This window comes from Phodopus roborovskii, unplaced genomic scaffold, assembly GCF_943737965.1.
Source record: "Phodopus roborovskii unplaced genomic scaffold, PHOROB, whole genome shotgun sequence".
In the NCBI taxonomy this organism is placed as follows: domain Eukaryota; kingdom Metazoa; phylum Chordata; class Mammalia; order Rodentia; family Cricetidae; genus Phodopus; species Phodopus roborovskii.
The window spans coordinates 11699353-11716317 of NW_026125489.1; the positions used below are offsets into that span (position 1 = coordinate 11699353).

Below are 16965 nucleotides of genomic sequence, written 5' to 3' on the forward strand. Positions count from 1 at the left end.
CCATGTTGCAGGCAGGGTCCCGTTACTCACTGGGAATACCCAAGAGTGATTGTCTACAAGGAAGTTTCACTAAAGATCATACTCACTGAGGCTCACTGGGTAAAACAAAGAAGCGTGCCACAGAAGCCTGGTTACCTGGATTGGAAGGAATCTGATTTGTGAAATAGTCTTCTGACATTCACACAGGAGTGCCATGGCTCATGTCTACTTGAACTCAAACACGCACTTCACATCACACACAGACACACACACACACACACACACACACACACACACACTAACAATAACAATAACAATGATAAATAAAAATTCAAAAACATACTAATTAAGCCAAGCTAGTAATGGAGCAAAGGTAAGTGAGCCTTTCCATGAGCCCTTCCATGCTGTTACACAAAATGGTATGGAAAGACAGGAAAATAGAGATGGACAAAGGCTTATAGAGATAGTGATACATGAAGATAATGGTTAAGATATATTTTTTGCTCTGCAGAAAACTATGAAGACATTGAAGAAAATATAACATGCACAAAAATTATTTTTACACAGAAGTTTAGAAAGTTCAGTAAACCATAAGGGAATATACTTATGTTTTCAGTAATACTTTATTGAAATAGAAACAAAAATGAGAGAGAAATGTTGAACACAAAGAATAAAGGGTTAGGAGCAAAAACAGAAACAAAAACCCCAGTGTTAGGATCAAATAATTAAATATATAATATATGCAGACATCACCCTGTTTTCATGAAATACAGGCAGCTCTCCTTTTAATGACAGAGTTGCTCTAGGACCCTGACAGACACCATATGTCCATAGTCTTATGTAAAGTGACATAACTGCTTACATATACCTGAGTACATTGTTAAGTATCTCTAAATTCTTAATTACTCAATACTTAATACAATACAAACACTATATAAACACTTGTGCAGGAAACAATGACCAGGAAACTTTGTTTCTAAAGACCTTAAAACTTTGAAATATATAATCTTATTATTATTTGTGGAAAAGATGAAAATACCCTGAACTATCATTGACTTCATATTTTTAATCTGTTTTACTATTCATGGATTGTTTCACTACTAGAATGAAAGTAAATAAATAGAAAATAAGATATGCTTCTGCAAATCTGCTCTATGCAGTTGGACTTAAATAGCAATATATTTTTTACATTCAAAGAAATATTCCACCTGTTAAAAATTGTGTTTATTCAAATTTTTTTCAAATACAAGGGTAGTATATCAATTCCTCGGCCTCTTTGAAAATAAAAAGTGGACAAATAGCCCATACTTACCAGACAAGAGCAAGTTACAATCAAAGCTGAGGCTTGGGGTTAATGACTTCATTTTACACCCAGAATTTTCGACTTTATTTTAAAGTATTTATTATTATTTATTCTGTGTGTGCATCCCTTTGTGTGTTCCTGTGTGTGTGTGTGTTCATGTTTGTGTGTGTTCAGAAGAAGATTCCATTGATTGTCTTCTATCATGTCAGTCCTGAGGACTCTATTCACATGGTAAGGTTTGTCAGGAAGCACCTTTACCCACTGAACTATCTCTGGTGCTTAAGCCGCCTTTTGGGACTCCAGCCTTGATGCACCGGAGAGAGCTTGGTCCTGACTCAATTAAATATACCATGCTTTCTTGACTAATGATTCTTAATCTTAGTGAATGCCTCCAATGCCGGTGCTCGCCATGGCTATTTCATAGTAGAAACTTTGAAGTTAAGAGGGATTATGTCACATAGTTGAGATTCTACCGATTCTAAAGTGTATGTGTGTGGTGAAGGTGCAAGCTTAATACCCAGCGATGACACAACAGAGTTCATGAGATCAAGGCCAAGTGAGGTTCTTACCTACAAAATCCTCATCAACCCTTTGGATTACTACTCACTTAAGCAGAAAACAAAAAAAGTGGAGATATTTAGTCTCTGGCCTTGAGTATAGACTTGTCTGCCCTTTCATTGGAACTAAAGATGGCTTCCTGGTTGTTCTTGCATAATTCAGAGGAGAGTATTTTGTGTTACCTTTGTGGTTACTGTCACTTCATTTAACATCTGCTACAGAATTATGCTTTTGTATAATCATCCCTAGAAGCTGTCATATCACTATTTTGGTGAAATTCACTAAAATCTATTATTAAGTTTTGGTTGTTTTTCGCTATGTAAATCTAGAGCAAATGTTGTAGTGCATAGTTGTAATCTCAGAACATGAGGGGTTAAGGCAGGAGGATTTCTGTGAGTTTGAGATCTGCCTGGTATACACAGGGAGTTCTAGGCCAACTTGGAATACAGAGTAACTATGCCCAAAATAAAAAGAACAGCAACAAGCAGAACAAAAGACATACTTGTATATTCAAATGTTACATTAATAGACAGACAAAGCAATAGTGTTAAGGCTTAATTTCACTATATTTACCGCATACCATTGCTTTATCTTCCTCAGAGGTAAAATATGGAATATTTCATATATATTATACCAGACATTTCCCCCTCCAAACCTTTATGCCGTTAAGTTTTAAGATCTTGGAGAGAGATTTATTCTGTCCTCTGAGTCATTTATAAAAATAAATCTTGGGAGACTTCCATCATTTCTGAATTCTTCTTAGGATGCAGCCTATGGCAAGTACCCTGGGTTAGTTTTTCTGTTGTAGAATTTGAGGATGGAAAAGCATAAGATCTCTGAAAACAATCAAAGAAGTGTATTTAAAGTCATTTCCAGTCAATTTGTCCTACCAACCATATGGAAGGAACAATTCCCTCAAATTCTCCATTACAGCAAATGGATAATTATTTAAAATTGGACAACTTGATAGCTCAGAAGTTGTGTTGTCCTTTATCTGTATTTTTCTTTATTAATTATCACTTAGTCAAAGACAGAAATTACAAACTTAATAGAAAGCAAACAGAATTATTTTCATGTCTATGCTTTGTACGGTTTGGGGTTTTATTCTGTTCTGTGGCATCTGTTTGCAGAATTCTCTCCCTCATTGCATGGAGCTTTCATACTTCATGGTAGTTCATCATTAAAAGGCCTTCATTTATACATCAAGTAAAATGTTCTGGTTTCCTTTAATTTTTATTTTGTTTTGCATTTATCTCATCATTCTTTCTTAAATCAATTTGTATGTATTGAGTGAAAGAAGATTAATTTTTCTTTAAGATTACTTAGTTACTAAGCATTCCATCTATAGCTGCTTAAAAATATTTTTTCTTTTACATGTTAGAAATATAAAAGGTCACTGTATTGAATTAATTTGATCTGGATTACACCATTACTATGCTCTTTTATTATTTGGACATAATTTTTGTCAGTTTAGATTTATAATTATTGTGTGTGATAAAATATCTTTTCTATTTCAATATCTTACATTTTACATACATTTTGGAACCATTTTGGTGAATTCCATAGAGTCCTGCAAGAGATATACATAGGGTTATAAGTGAGTAGATAGAGAATTGTTATCTTATATTAATTTGCTTTCCACTTTTAGTGTATTATTTATCACTATTTGTTCTGGTCTCTAGGTGAAGCCTTATGCATTTAGAAACATGGATTTTGGCAATACTGCTTTCTTTCTTTTATTAAAGATACATGCTGCTACAAAAAAATAGATACAATTTTTGTACTTACACATCTTAGTTACATTTCTTTGTTTTAATAGAACTTTCTGCAATGTGATTTTTGTTAGCTCTTTTATGCCTTCTGTGGGACTAACTTGTTCATTGTTTAAGATTTCTCTTATAACAGAGGTGTTAACATTCTTTCATTTAATGCATAAAATAGTAGCATGATTTGAAGAAATATGACTGCTACAAGAACCCACAGGATGGGAAAGGCTTTTCGTACTTTCATAAATAGTTGTATAGATACAGTATTCTACCCTTTCCTAAGGCAGTTGCAAAGGAATGACTTAGTAACCTTTGCTGAAATTACTTTGATTGACAGGACTTTTGCCATGACCTTCCTGCTCAGGTTTGGAGATGAGCAGATTCCCTCTTCAGGTGAATGATGGTTTTGAAAAGACTGATCAACGTGAGGGACCAAGAAAGTCGAGTTGGGGGAAGGGCAGAGAAGGAGAGCAAGGAAAGAGATACCTGTGATAGAGGTAGCCATTATGGGCTTAACAAGAAACCTGGTAGTAAGGAAATCCCAGGAATCGGCAAGGGTGACCCCAACGTAGCATCTAAGCTACCTTAAATACCCTGCCCCTATAATGAGACTGATGACTGCCTTAAATGCCACCACAGAGCCTTCATCCAGTAGCTGATTGAAGCAGAAGTAGAGATTCACAGCTAAACACTGAGCTGAACTCCTGAACTCCACTTGTGGAGAGGGAGGAGTGATGAGCAAAGGGGTCAAGACCATGCTGGGAAAACCCACAGAGACAGCTGACCTGAGCAAGTTGGAGCTCATGGACCCCAGTCTGATAGCTGGGAAACCAGCATAGGACCGACCCAGACTCCCTGACCGTGGGTGTCAGTTGGGAGGCCAAAGCAGTCTATGGGGCCTCTGGGAGTGGACCAGTATTTATCCCTAGTGCATGAATGGGATTTTGGAGCCCATTCCCTATGAAAGGATACTCTCTCTGCCTAGATACATGGAATGATGTGACAAACTTTGATGATCCCCCATGGGTGGCCTTATGATGTGGGGAGTGGGAGGACGGGAAGGAGATAGAACTGGGTATGTAAAGTAAGATATTTTTAAATTTAAATTAAAAAAAAATTAGAAAAAGCAAGAAAAGACAGAGAAACGACCCTGAATACTCCTAAAGCTATCTACTGCTGTGTGGATTCTGAGTACATGAGGGTATTTAGTTTTAGAATTTTTCCTTCCAGTTTTAAAGATCTGTTGGTTTTTGGCATAAACACTTTTCACAATTGCATTTAAAATGTGATGATTGGGGTTATTTTATTAACTAAAATTGTTTTTCGTTTGGTTTTAGAGCTAGGGTTTTTCTCTGTAACAGTCCTGGCTGTCCTAGAACTTGGTTTACAGACCAGGCTGGCCTCAAACTTACAAAGATCAACCTGCCTCTACTTCCCAAGGGCTGGAACCAAAGGCGTGTGCTACCAAACCCAGCTGGGTTATTAATAATAAGAGAGCACTGATTCCTACATATAGTTTATTGTACTCACTGGACACAGAGAGAAGCGTGATTCCCTGGCTGTTTTATTAGACTTTTTTGAGGGAACTATTCACATATGTTTATGCTTTTAGTTATTTTCTGTTAAGGCACTGGATCAAATGTGCGAAAGAATTAAAATTAAATATTTATAAATCCTAAAAGTGATAAAATTGTTTATTGCTAAATGAGATCTATCTATGTTTCCAGTCCTCTTTGCTGAATAAAAGCCATAAAAATGACTTCACCAGTATCCCCTCAACCTCGCTTCCCAGTGGAGGGTTTTCCATATTATGTATCGTGACTCATCATGAATCTTTTCATGAGGTTCATGTCCATCCCCAAAAGAGCACATCTCTCACATCCCTAGGCTGTGGACTCTAATTATCTATTTGTCATCCACTGCAAATGCACATCTCAAGACACACAAGAGAGTCACCTTGAAGGCTGCTTTGTTTCAGACCTTTCTGCACTGCATGCAATTATTTAAAAACCTATATCCAAAGGGTCTCTAAATTGGGCTTAGTTTTGCAACACCTCGCCACAGATAAATGTTAAAAATAGTCTGAGAGCATTTTCAGGACATTTTACTGTAATGAGCTGGGAGTCTTCGGTTTTCTTTCTTTTATAACCCAGTAAAGTTTCAGACTGTATTTCTGGATTTTTCCAGCTATTGCTGTTCTCTTCCTCCAGGCAAATGCTGGTTTGTTCAAGGTTAGAGAATGGGTTAACTTATTCCTTTGAGCTGTCTTTAGAAGCCTGTTGAGGGTGGAGTCACAGATGTTGTCCTTGGGAGAAGGATTTAGGGAAGGCATTATACCCTCTACTGAGGGTACATAGCCATCTCGCCAGGTATTAAGGGTGGCCCCATGACTCTTGAGGATGGCAACTTCCTTACAGAGCTTTAAATCATGCTGCATTAAGTCAGAACCTTGTAACCTTGACACACCAAAATTTGTGTTTTGGCTCTGTAAGGGAGAAGGTTTTAATATTAATGTCTAATGCCTGCAAGTGAGAAATAGAAGACCAGAGAGAGGGATTTTGACATCACTTCATCGGTTTGATTCATTTTCATAGCAAACAGCTTGTTCCTTTAAAGTTACAAACTTGGGTGGATATCTGTAGGTTACATGATTTTTTTTTTTATTTAAGCATTCTTTTTGTGATAATCCTTCTAGATTTTTCAAACTCTAGTACAGTTCTATTTGAATAAGTCTATTATTTGTGTTCTTCGGTAGCTCACGAATTAAAAGTTAGTTTATAACTTGTATCCTCTTGTATATTCCCAATGTTGTTGTACTCCCTAGATATACATGACAAAAGCTCAAAAGCTCTCACTCTCCTCAATTCCCTAATTTATATTTCTTTCTTTCTTTCTTCTTTTCTTTCTTTTTTTTTTTAAATTAACCCTGGGAGTTCAGAGGGATGCTTTAGAAATTCTCAAAAATTTGAAATATGTAACATTCCTTAAGTGTTTTTTTTTAGTTAGACCTCCACAAAAAAATGTTCATTTACTTTAATTGATTTATAAGATATTTTAAAGATGAAATGTACCAGGAAGACAAAAAAAATTCTAAACAAACTTCTTAAGATAGGAATATTTATTAAAATATTTTAAAATTAAAAAAATATTTTCTCCTTTCATTTCCTGTCTTCAAATCTTCACATATATGTCTCTTTGCTCTCTTTCAAATAATGACTCCTTTTTCCAGTAATTGTTAGTGTGTGTGTGTGCATGTGTGTGTCCCTAAATAAATAACACTTGATACTGGTTAACCAATTGGTGTGCTCCTTTCTGGGAAGACTATTTCTTTGGTCTTCAGCATTCTTTAGTCGCCTGTAGGGTTGAAGTTCCTTGAGCTTTCCTCCATCCACACCAGTGTGTCTGTTGGGGTTCTGATTATTCAGCTAATGATGATGTCTGATGGAAGGAGCTTCTGACATTCCTAGGAGACACAATCTCACAGCAAACTCTGTTCCCTGGCTCCTATTCTCTTTCTGCACCCTCTTCTTCAGTGTCCCTGAGCCTTAGGTGCAGGAATTGTGTGGTAGATGTGTCACTTGGTTGGTTGTGGTTTTCTGTAATGGCCTCTGACTGTTGCAAAGAAAAGTTTCTTCATGAGAGGTGATGACTACACTTCTCTGTGGGTGAAGGGACACATATTTAGAATGTAGTTAGGGGTTATACTGGCTCAGTAAATTGATGGTTGTAGGTTTCCTTTCCATGACTTCATGGAAGATCTATGACTTCACTAGCCCTGGGTAGTGGGGTTTCAAATATCAGGAATGATTTCTTCCTTGATGAGTCCAATTAGAGAGCTACTTGTTATTGCTAAGATATGTGGGCCACTATTGCACACTTAGGGTTATTGTGCCATGCTGGTAATTATTTCCTTCATAGGTATTGTAGGTAAGTAGGGCTTTTGATTGCTTATCTCTTTTGGAAGCTTGAATGGAAGCTTTATAGTATCATGTTATCTAGTCTGCAGGGAGGTTTGCAATTCTGTTCCAGATCAGGTTCCTGTGGGCCCTGTGTCTGAAATGCATATTGTCTTGAGGAATAGGGACTTATCATTCACGTCTGGGGGGGGGACCAAGGGCAGTAGCAACAAGCTATAAAGTTTTGGACATCTGGAAAACACTTAAGAGGGATTTTCATATTTAGTGTTTGGAATGTCAATAGATATTCTATGAAGGTAATATTGTCATCCCAGATGGTAAAATTTAGTTTAAACTATTTTTGTAGTATATGTATGTAGGAATTATCAACAGAGAGTAAATAATATGATTCCTTATAACTTTTTCAGATGCACTCCATTTTTTAAACCCTCTTTTCTACTTCTTCCATACTGATTTTCCTCTTCCCCTCCTCACTTCTTGAGTTCACTTGTACCCTACTATTCTCATCCATTGATCTGCACTTAGCCCACTCAGTTCCATTTGCTAAAAAAAAGTTATCATATGAGTGTTTGAACTTTATTATTTTGCTTTATTTTACATGCATCTTTATTCGAGGCAAGTTATGAGCTGATTCTTCAGCATACCAGAATTGTGGATCACATAGTTAGTCAATATGTGTCTGGTAGATTATATAACATATAGAAACATTGTTACAGTACAGAAGGAATATAAATGATAATGGGCCATGTCAGAGAATCCAAGAGGTTGGTTGTTGTTAACCAGAGTAACAATAGATTAAAAATAACAGTGTGTTGTCCCTGTGTTTGAATACATGGAAAGTTAAAATAGAGTTTACATTTTAGGAACTCTGACCACTTTAATGTATTTCATGGTCCTGCCCATCTATTGTGTGACAAAACTTATCCTGGGGATGCAACACACACACACACACACACACACACACACACACACACACACAAACACACACACACACACACACACACACACACACACACACACCCCTACTCACCCCAAAGAGGGAGTCCAGGAAGGACAAAGTGCAGTTATCACCAAAGTTCAACTTGGTGAATCAGTGAGTTTTATTAAAGTTAATAACTGGAATATGGGTAAGGGGTTAGTTAGAGCAGCAGCAGAAATGTCTCAAAGGCAGCTGTTTCTCCAAATCCCACTGAGAAAGTATGTGATAATTCACAAATATGGCAATCTGGAACACACTGTACAACCTGAAGGCAGCTCAACAGGTTGGGACTGTGGACCTCCCAGTCTCCTTTGCTTGGCTTGTCCAAGAATCTCCTTTGAAGCTTGACTTCACTCCTCCACAAAGCACTCTTAGCTTTGGTGACTAAACTCTGGACGGGGGCGGGGGGGAGGGCCTAGTGAATCTGGTCAGTTTCAGGGACTTCCTGAACTTAAGGAGCTTTACTGCTTAATGGAATGCTTTGATCAATGTCATACAGCATCTCTAGAGAAATATGTGCCTCCGCCTGGTGCCCTACTTTCTCACCAGTTACAGTCAGGCGCACAAACCTGGATATAACCAGTAGGCATCCTGGGTTTTAGCATCTTGATTATTGCTTGTGACCATTGACTTGGTTAAGACTATAGTGCTTATAAGTTTCTTTCTACATTTTTTTTTCCAGATTGAAGCCATACATTTGTTAGCCTGTGCATTCTAGAAATTCCCTTCTGCCTGTCTTTCTTCTTTTGTCATATATTTTGAATACTCACCCACATCTTTTAATTTGATTTCTCTTTCTAATTAGTACGAACCTTGGCTATCAAGATAGACAAAATTGGAATTCTCACTCTATGAATTACTGACAGTTTGATTAGGACTTTTATGAGGATTAAAGTAGATCTCGTATATACTGGCCTAGCATAACTAACTAGCAGACCCCAGAAAGGCTATCTCTACGCTGTGCCCTCCTACCTTCAGGGTGCAGACAGCATTCCAGAATGAGAATTCACATCTTTTTTCTTTGCTGCAATTCCTCTTGCTTTTTGCATATCTATTGATTTCATTCTCCATGCACAATTTCCCTGGGCTGTCCCAAACACTTTAGATGCATACTGGCGCTGACTCTGTGAGGGAATGGAACAGGTGAAGGATAGTTGTCTCTCCTTTGGCCAAAGAGCATGGAAGTTTCATACATTCAGAATAAAGCGAGAAGTTTAATAGGAATCCATTCAAAACAGGACAATCTGTTTACTCAGAGTAGAAAAACTTCATCTATGCAAATAAATAAATAAATAAATAAATAAATAAATAAATAAATAAACTGTCCTTTGTGTGTGTGTGTGTGTGTGTGTGTGTGTGTGTGTGTGTGTGCACGAGACAGGGATTCTCTGTTACAGACACAGCTGTCCTAGAACTCACTTTGTAGACGAGGCTGGCCTTGAACTCACAGAGATCCAACTGCCTCTACCTCTCAAGTACTGGGATTAAAGGTGTGTGCCACTACTGCTGGCTTATACTATCTTTTTTTTTGACATCACATTGTAAGTTTTTACTTCCTTACTGTTTTTTTAATCAAAAATGATTTTCATACAATATATTTTGATCATTTCTCCTCCCTAAAAATTCACCTCCCTACATACCCATACAACTTTATTCTCTCTCTCTCTCTCTCTCTCTCTCTCTCTCTCTTTGTGTGTGTGTGTGTGTGTGTGTGTGTGTGTGTGTGTTTAATCCCTCTTTCTCTCAACAATAAAGCTAGAAACTATACACTGGTTAAGCAAAGTATCAATAGCAAGGTCTCCTTTATGAACCATGACTACATGAGCTGTGGGTCACTTACAGTACCAGACATGACTTCCCTCTCACTGAGTGGGACTTAAGTCCATCTGAACCCTATTAGTAACCATGAGATATAAGTGCCACTACAATACAAATACTTATTTAGCCTTGGCCATTGCTTTCCTATTTATAATATCTAGGAAATAGAAACACCTTAAACATCCTTCATTTGTTTACCAGTCATCTGAAAAGAAAGATGAAATCATGAAGTTTGCAGGTAAATGATGGAAATAGAAAATATTATACTGAGTAGATAAACCAGACCCAGAGAAACTAATGTAATATGATCCCCTCTTATTTATAAATCCTGCTTCTGAATCATTATATATGGGTATATGACCTGGAGTGATTGCAGAAACCAGGGAATTAAAAAGGGTCCATAGGCTGGCAGAGCCCCAGAGATTAGGATATGCAGTGCACATGTATTTACAGCTGTTGTATTTTCTCAATCAGTGGTTCCCTTTATTAACTCTTAATGATCTTTACTCGGAACAATTTCATTTGGTCTACTTAATGGGATACCTACAGCTACTTGACGAGCTTCCATTTGCTTGGCATATTGACTTCCATTCTTTTATACTCAGTCTGTGGATGAGTCTTTGACAGTGAAGTTTGTTTTCTAGAGACCATGAGTCTAGGATTTAATCCAGTTATCTATTCTATGTCTTTTTAATCACCACCTGAGGCTCCATTTGCACTTTGGGTTATTTTTTGTTGGGGTTTGCTAATCCCTACGGGTTTAGCGGTTGTTTTTCCTTTCTCTTCCCCTGTAAGTATCAGAGGCTCAGTGGTTTACTCCGGTGGACTTGATGGATTCCTGCCTGTCGCCCCTTTTTTTGGTCATATTTTACATGAAACTTAATCTTTCATGTGCTTTCATGATTAAGACTCCCTTTCTTCTTACTTTTCTGCCCACAGTATTTCTCTCAGTTCTCTCTGTAGTCCTAGCTTGATGGTCATGGATTGCCTTAGCTGGTGCTTATCTTGAAATGCTTTCATTTCTCCATCAATTTTACAAATGGCATTAATAAGAGATCAAAGTAAGGCAACCTAGTTTTACTAAAATTGCTGCTCTGAGTTGTGTTTTATACTATATCCAGATGTACATAGAGACCTTTTGTATAGTTATCTTTCTTAGGAAACATGCTAAAGCAATATCAAAAGCTGTTTATAGTATTTTAGAACTCACCAGATCAAATTACCATCAACTGGATTTTTAGCATAATGTAGAAATGCCTCCATAATAAAGATAAAAATAAATCGTTTACATTATTTTTATTAAAGGGTGATAATTAGAGCAGAGGAAAAGGGGAAAAATTAGTTTCAAGGTTCTGTGAAGTGGAAAGCATACACATATATGGGCCAATTCTAAAATCCCTGAAAGATGTTTTGAAATCCATGATGTTCCTCTTTAATTGCATGTGATTTGAGCTCTTACACATGACATGTTTAGATGTCCTCATGTGAAGTAAAGTATCGACCAATGAGGAAGCCCTTGTGGGTTTGGATGTAAGAAAACATATTAGTAAAACCTAAAATAACTATGGCAAAGGTGTTTAATATAACTTAAAGGTACAAGATCAACCAACCCAGAATCTAAGAATTTGTGCTGAGCTTTTTGTATTCAGAGCAGAAGGGAATCACAGATGGAAATCTCTCTGCCGATCATGGAGATCATGTAATGCTTGGGCACCATCAGTTTGAGAAGCTTCAAACTGCTCAGCTCTTTGCTTAGTTAGGGTCAGAACTAAACAAAAGTTCAGTCTCAGTTCTTCAATTCAACAAGTAGTCATTATAAAAAGAAGGGGGTGGAGAGAATATACAGCAAGAAAGAAAATGCTAGTCTAGAAGTCCCCATTTGACAAAGGCCCAAAGGCAACCACCATTGAATGTCAGAGAGTTCACCAGTAGAACCTAAGTTAAGCACACTTCAGATTAGGACAGAGTTGGAATTCGACAAAAATCACTAAATAGACTTCAAGGTAGTTGGTTTTATATGCTCAGTGGTGAAGCATGGAGCTTTAATTGTGAAGGCTAATGGGAAACCATGAATAATATCTTCAGCATACTATTGAAACTAACTTTCAACAGATAGTACAACTAAAATTGTCATAAGATACAATTCTTATACAGAATAACTATGCCTTTAGTTACTTGGTTTATTGGACTTTTAAAGTTCTATCTATTTAAATGGTTTTTTTTTTAGCTTTTCTGTTTCCATTTTTATAAATTATATTCTGCTGACTATAGGTATTGATGGTTTATCAGTTATTCATGGATGTTTGGAAAGTTGTGAAATCTGTATAAATTATATATTTCATTGCATATGAAAACAATATATAGGGTATTTCAATGCATTTTATAAACACTAATAAGTTTGTTGACAGGTAGATGATATCACTAGATTATGGACAGATGATCCATAGATGTGCCTGAATGTAAGTGGGTGGGGTACATAGAGCCATCATATTCATTTAATATTAAGATGACATCACTATACTTGGCCTCAGAAAGATTATTTTGACATTTTTAAAAGCTGGAGGAATATAACTTGATATTTCATTGAAATAAATTCAATTTTCTTCCTACAAGGAAGATACTGAGAGGCAAGAATTATACCCTTGAATTACATAAATCACATGTAACAATATACAATTCAAGTGCTATAAGCATTCTCAAACATGCACTTACTTCAACAGTATGTCAAGTTAGAAGTGAGGTGGAGGGAAATGCATATTTCTTCTTTGTTGACTTGAATTTTTATCACTATAACAAAGTACAGATGCCAGTGAGACAATCTCTCAATATTTATTTACTTGGCTTGTAAGGACTATCATCATGTGGCATCCATTTTTCACTGTCGATAAGCTAATCGGTTTCTAAAGTATGTACATGATAGCAAAACAAATGGTCCTCTCCTTATCCTCTTCAGGTGAGTGATTTGAGAGTATCTTTAACAAACAGGCCCTGGAGAAACAGTGAGATACATGGGGAGTTCATCGTGGTCTCTTTAATTGTTGAAATACATAGGCATTCAAGTATAAAGTTATAAAGGACAGATATAGTCACCTCAAGTGACCTATTCACAATGACATTTACTCAGAAAGACATCTACTTTGTGCCACACACTGGTATGGACACTAGAATAAGTAACACTAAGTTACAACAGCTAGTATCTCAGATTAGTTGGGAGAGCAGTTAAGTAAATTTACCAAGCAAATAAATGCAGGTCAAGTGGTGACATTTGTAGAGGAAAATCATACAGCAGAGAAAATAAAGATCGCATACAGAACAATAGGTTATTGTAAATATGAGGGTTAAGGGATCTTTCAATTTCTAGTAGATACTTCATAATCAACCAGAAAAGGGCACTAGGAGGCTATCTGGATGGGACGTTCCAGAAAGATGATCAGTGAGTGCAAACATCCTAATGTAGGGTGTTTGGCAAGACTTGTTGAAACCAGAATAGGTACATATAGCTCTAATGAATGTCTGGAAGGGAGTGTAGAAGACGCATCAGCTTGGTAAACAAAAGGCTGCTGAGTAGGGATGGTTTTGCACACTGTTGTGACAAGTGATGCTTTTTATGTGGCATGAACAACTATTCAACAGAACTATGATGACAGGAATATATTCATTTTTTCCCAAAGTGATCTGGCAATGGTTAGGGAACACCGAGGAGCACCCACATAAATAGGGAACCTGGTTATGAGGGCAGCTGGAGCTTGTATGCTGTGATTGTAATACAGCTGTAGTCTTGGGGAGGGACAAAGATGTCCCATAGCATCTCATTGGCCTCATGAGTGGCAGAGATACACATGCCTGTTACAACCCCATACAAAAGTGTGCTTACAAAAAACTGTCATTATGTATCAACAGCAAGACAAAATTTGGAAATTGCAATCCTTTTCAAAGCAACTGTTTGTCATGTGATCCCCTTATTATAGTATCTTCTTGGCCCATACTGTGGATATTTGTATCATCATTTTATTTTTAACTTTTTTTGTCTTTAGAATTTCGTCATTTCAATAATATTTTCTTAAATATGATTGAGAAATTAACTCACATGCCAAGTGTACTCTGGAATGTCTAACATCCCATTCTCTTGTGCTTTCTACAAATACTGCCAACCTCAGTTACATTGTTTTGCAAACTTCTGGGTTTAAACTAGGGAACTGTCCCTTGGATTTCAGTGGGTACACAATAGAAAACAATGATGACCTTTAGAGTCACAAAGTTCTTATTATATAGATCTTTTACTTGTTTGGTAAGCGTTACACCAAGATACTTTATGTTGCTTGTGGCTATTGTAAAGGGTGATGTTTCTCTGATTTCTTTCTCTGCCTCTTTGTCCTCTGAAAAAAATAGGGCTACTGATTTTTTTGAGTTTATCTTGTATCCTGCTAGTTTGCTGAAGGTGTTTATCAGCTGCAGGAGTTTCCTGGTAGAGTTTATTGGGTCGCTTATGTAAACTATCATATCATCTGCAAATAGAGACAGTTTGACTTCTTCCTTTCCAATTTGGATGCCCTTGATCTCCTTTTGTTGTCTTATAGCATTAGCTAGAACTTCTAGTACGATATTGAAGAGATATGGAGAGAGAGGACAGCCTTGTCTTGTTCCTGATTTTAGAGGAATTGGCTTAAGTTTCTCTCCATTCAGTTTGATGTTGGCAGTTGGTTTGCTGTATATTGCTCTTATTATGTTTAGGTATGTTCCTGTTATCCCTGACCTCTCTAATACCTTTATCATGAAAGGGTGTTGAATTTTATCGAAGGCTTTTTCCGCATCTAGGGAGATAATCATATGGTTTTTCTTTTTCAGTTTGTTTATATGGTGGATCACGTTGATAGATTTTCGTATGTTAAACCATCCCTGCAATCCAGGTATGAAGCCTACTTGATCATGGTGGATGATTTCTCTGATGTATTTTTGAATTCGGTTTGCCATTATTTTATTGAGTATTTTTGCATCGATGTTCATCAGGGATATTGGTCTGTAGTTTTCTTTCTTAGTTGTGTCTTTGTGAGGTTTGGGAACCAAAGTTATTGTGGCCTCATAAAAAGAGTTTGGCAATAAACCTTCTGTTTCTATCTTGTGGAACAGTTTGAGGAATAATGGTATTAGTTCTTCCTTGAATGTCTGGTAGAATTCTGCACTGAATCCATCTGGCCCTGGGCTTGTTTTGGTTGGAAGGCTTTCGATGACTGCTTCTATTTCATTGCGGGTTATAGGTCTATTTAAGTTTGTCTGTTCTTGATTTAATTTTGGTAAGTGATAGTTATCCAGAAACTTTGAATTTTCAATTTTTGTGGAATACAACTTTTCAAAGTATGACCTGAAAATTGTCTGGATTTCCTCTGTGTCTGTTGTTATGTTCCCCTCTTCGTTTCTTTCTTTCTTTCTTTTTTTTTTTTTTTTTTTTTTTTTTTTTTTTTGTTAATTTGCATGTTCTCTCTCTGCTTTTTCGTTAATTTGGATAAAGTTTCTCAACTGTTTTCTTCCTAAAGCTTGATCATATTGATGCTCCTGTATAGAACCATGATGCTTATTTAGTCAAGTTTGTTTTGGATATAGGGTAAAAGTTAGGGTTATTCCTTTCCATGTAAATTTTCTCTGTGTAATTTTCAGGAATAAAACTTTCTTTTTCCATTGACTTTCCACAGCAACTTTGTAAAAAAAAAAATCAATGGATCATATAAATTGTGAATCTATTTTTGACTCTATAAACTGCTGTGTTGTATGCATCTATCATTATGCCAATATCACAGTATCTTAAAGTCTTTTAGGATTTTGGTTGAGATTGCTTTGAGACTGTAAATCAATTTGGAAGAATATTGTCATTTTAATAACACCCATGATTGTGGCACACATTTCATTACTTGCTTAAGTATTTCAACTTGCATTTCCTATTATTATACTTATACCTTTATCATGAAGTTCTGACAACCTCTCTTAATTTCATATTATTAAAAAATGAAATAATTGCTTCACTTTGTTTTTGTAGTCTAGATTGGTCTTGAATACATGATCCTCTTCCTCTGTCTCTGTCTCCAGAATTCTGGTGTGCATATATATATTCAGTATTCATTTTATAAATATCTAATTTGTGTAATTTTGTGATCCAATATATTTGAAGTGGAAAGTGAGGTCTATCAGATTTTGCTAATAAAGTGATTTGGGAAATATCCAAGGCTATTAATTTTTATATTGGTTCTGATGACATTTTTGCAACAGAGTAAGTGGTTCCAATAGAGGAGCCTTATTGTCTGTAGACCTGAAAGATCACATGTTCTGTTAGTTTAATGTAGCATTTCACCAATTACATAGAGATTCGTGAGTTTTAGCAGCTTTGCTCAATTAACTAATTTTTCATTTTATAATCTTTAGGGTGTTCTCTAAACTTCCTAATATTGTCCAATGTAACCATAATTTTATTTATTGCTTCCTAATAACAGACATTTTATTTCATTTTCTTTGAGGCAAAAATCTAGAAGTAGGAGTTATTGACATTTAGACACAATGGAGATCTTGAGTAGAATATTTTAAGATTGCAACTATTGGGAATGACATCAAGTTTATTTGAGCACTTTATAATTTTAGGGAAATTATTTCCTATTTTTT

General features: G+C 36.3%; 1 protein-coding gene across 1 annotated transcript in view; it reads left to right on the plus strand.

Moving 5' to 3' along the window:
• Trhde (thyrotropin releasing hormone degrading enzyme) overlaps nt 1-16965 on the plus strand; it is a 335962-nt gene that overhangs the window by 260203 nt on the left and 58794 nt on the right. The gene's annotated exons all lie outside the window — the stretch shown is intronic.